The following is a 3,906-nucleotide window of genomic DNA, read 5'->3' on the forward strand; positions in this document are numbered from 1 at the left end:
CCTCCGACCCCCTCTTTTCTACCATGTCCCCTAACGCCTCCAAGGCCAGCAGCCGCTGGAGCAGCTTCAGTATGGACGAGGGCGATGTCCTGTGACCCTGGCTGCCCCTGTGCCAAGGAGCAGGGGCTGCCTGGGGGCTGGGAGGACAGGGCAGAACCCTCCTATCCCTCAGGCTACAGATGGTGTGAAGTAGCCGCCTACCCTGCCTCTCCTTCCCTTTGGTCGGCCCCTGTTTGGACTTAGTGCCTGCCTAGCTGCAGATGGGCTAAGCCCTGCCGCTCGGCTCAGAGCTCCCTCCTCTGGGGGCAGTACTATGAATTGTGATGTGGAAGAACAAGGGTGAGGTGAAAGAATATGAGGAATAAGAAGAAACTCTGGTAGGGGAGCCCCTCTCTTGGAACATGGGCCCCTCCAAGAAGGACATTTTGGAGAAGGTATAAGAAGTACCTCTGTGGCTATGGGACAAGGCCAGTTCAGGCACCCTGTCCTCTGCTGCCCAAGGACCTAACTGGGGACATCCCCTTGGACACCTGGGATCCCCTCTAGAGCCCTAAAATGGCTCCCTTAATTAAGATATCTTCTTCCCTGCTCCCATATCTGCCCTTCCTCCATCTCAACCATCCCACTCCCCCAAGCTCTCCCCAATCCTCCCCTTCTCCCTTCTCTCTCCCCCTTCCCCTACCCCCCACACCACCCCCATGCTCCCAACTTTTGCCCGGCAATCTTGTCTGCTTCCAATTCCCAGGAGGATCTATATATGTTTTTCTTTGGGTTCACTGGCCTTGTCCCATAGCCACACTGATGAATATCTTGAATATCACCATAGAACCTTCATCTGGTCATGGATGGAGATAGAGACAGAGACCTACACTGGAGCACTGGACTGAGCTCCCAATGTCCCAATGAGGAGCAGAAGGAGGGAGAACATGAGCAAAGAAGTCAGGATCACAAGGGGTGCGCCCACCCACTGAGACAGTGTGACTGATCTAATGGGAGCTCACCAAGGCCAGCTGGACTGTGACTGAACGAGCATGTGATCAGACCGGACTCTCTGAATGTGGCTGACAATGGGGGCTGACTGAGAAGCCATTGATAAAGGCACTGGGATTTGATTCTACTGCATGTACTGACTTTTTGAGATCCTAGTCTGTTTGGATGCTCACCTTCCTAGACCTGGATGGAGGGGGGAGGGCCTTGGACTTCCCACAGGGCAGGGTACCCTGCCCTCTCTTAGGACTGGAGGGGGGAGGGTGTGGGGGGGAGTGGGAGGGAAATGAGAGGAGGGGAGGAGGTGGAAATTTTGAATGGTTTTATTTATAAAGCAAAAAATAAAATAAAAGTTTGAAAAATATCAATGAAAAAAAAAAGAAGTACCTCTGAGGTAGCAACTGGCCTGGGGGTGCCTAGGCCTGACTTCCTGGGACTAGATGGCACCCAGCCTGTTCCCCAGCCTGATACTTCCCCCACAGGTAGGGCACACTTGGTGCTAACAGCTCTCCCCTGGTGGTATGAGGGTGGGGTGGCCAGAAGAGGAGTCTGGGTTCAGGGTGGAGAGCACCCCTGTCCTCAGACCCCCCACTTCATGCCTTTAGTAAACACTGTGCCTTATATTTAAAAAAAGGGAAAGAGAGAGGAAGGGTCTTTTGATAAGGAAGCAAAAAATATCAAATGGAACAAAGAAAGCATATATAACAAGTGGTGCTGGCATAACTGGATATCAACATGTAGAAAAATTAAAATAGACCCATATCTATCACCATGCACAAAACTCAAGTCCAAATGGATCAAAGACCTCAACATAAAGCCGGACACACTGAACCTTATAGAAGAGAAACTGGGAAGTACACTTGAACGTACTGGCACAGGAAACCACTTCCTAAATATAACTTAAGCAGTACAGACACTGAGAGAAACAATTAATAAATGGGACCTCCAGAAACTGAAAAGCTTCTGTAAAGCAAAGGACATGGCCAACAAGACAAAACAACAGCCTACAGTATGGGAAAAGATCTTCACTAACCCCGCATCAGACAGAAGTCTGATCTCCAAAATATACAAAATATTCAAGAAATTGGACACCAAAAGAACACATAATCCAATAAAAAAAATGAAGTAAAGACCTAAACAGAGAACTCTTAACAGAAGAATCTAAAATGGCTGAAAGACACTTAAGGAGATGTTCAACATCCTTAGTCATCAGAGAAATGCAAATCAAAACAACTCTGAGATTCCATCTTATACCTGAAAGAATGGCCAAGATCATAAACACGGATGACAACTTATGCTGGAGAGGTTGTGGGGTAAAGGGAACACTTCTGCATTGCTGGTGGGAATGCAAGCTGGTACAACCCCTTTGGATGTCAGTGTGGCAATTTCTCAGACAATTAGGAAATAGCCTTCCTCAAGACCCAGTAATACCACTTTTGGGTATATATACAAAGGATGCTCAATCGTGCCACAAGGACATGTGCTCAACTATGTTCATAGCAGCTTTGTTTGTCATAGCCAGAACCTGGAAACAACCTAAATGTCCCTTGACTGAAGAATGGATAAGGAAAATGTGGTACATTTACACAATGGAGTGCTACACAGCAGAAAAAATAACGACATCTTGAATTTTGCGGGAAAATGGATGGAGCTAGAAAACATTATTTTGAGTGAGGTAACCCAGACACAGAAAGACTATTGTCACATGTACTCACTCATACGTGGTGTTTAAACATAAGGCAAAGAAAACCAGCCTACAAACCACAACCCCAGAGAACTTAGACAACAATGAGGACTATAAGAGAGACTTACACAGATCTAATCTACCTGGGAAGCAGAAAAAGACAAGATCTTCTGAGTAAATTGGGAGCATGGGGACCTTGGGGGAGGGGAGAGGCAGGGAGGGGAGCAGAGAAAGATGGAGAGCTCAATAAATATCAATAAAAAAACCCAAAAAATAAAATAAAAGAGAGAGAGAGAGAGGAAGGGCCTAGAGATGGCCTAGTGGTTAAGAGTATTGACTGCTCTTCCAGAGGACTTGGGTTCAATTCCCCGCAACCACATGGCAGCTAACAACTGTCTGTAACTCCTGTTTCAGGGGATCCAACATCCATGGCAAAACACCAATATATAAAATAAAAATAAATTAATTTTAAAAAGAGAGAGAAAGGGTCTGGAATAAGCATAATAGTAGACTCTTTTGCAAAGTACATGGGATCTCTTTCCTTCTTTCTTTTTTTAGGTCCTGGAACTCACTCTGTAGACCAAGCTGGCCTCAAACTCACAGAGATTCACCTGCCTCTGCCTCCCCAATGCTGGGATTAAAGGTGTGTGCCACCACCGCCCAGTTGGAACCTCTTTCTTAAGAATAGGTTCTGTTGGGCTGGAGAGATGGCTCAGAGGTTAAGAGCCTCTTCCAAAGGTCCAGAGTTCAATTCCCAGCAACCACATGGTGGTCAGAACCATCTGTAATGAAATCTAGTGTCCTCTTCTGGCCTGCAGGCATACATGGAGGCAAAACCCTTATTTACATAATAAATAAATCTTAAAAAAAGAACAGGTTCTATTGACTGAGAAACAATGCTCACAAGTCTGGGATAAATATAATAGTCTCGGGGATTTGAATGAGGCCTGGCTCTATAGATTGCAAAAGATCACTAGATTATTAACTACATCTAATCACAGAAAAGAAGTGTAAATCCCTTTTATTAAAGAGAAAAGCCTGCTAGTTTAACAGTTTTGGTTTCCTTACTGCCATCTGTGAGCATGAGGACCTTGTGCCCTCAACGCTCCCATGAATCACTAATTAAGAAAATGCCCTAGAGGTCGGCTTACAGAGGCATTTTCACAAGTGAGGCTCCTTCCTCTCAGATAACTTAGGCATGTGCCGCACGGACATAAAATTAGCCAGCATATATT

Source organism: Alexandromys fortis, unplaced genomic scaffold (genome assembly GCF_014885135.2).
Source record: "Alexandromys fortis isolate MF-2015 unplaced genomic scaffold, M_Fortis_MF-2015_v1.1 scaffold_225, whole genome shotgun sequence".
Classification (NCBI taxonomy): domain Eukaryota; kingdom Metazoa; phylum Chordata; class Mammalia; order Rodentia; family Cricetidae; genus Alexandromys; species Alexandromys fortis.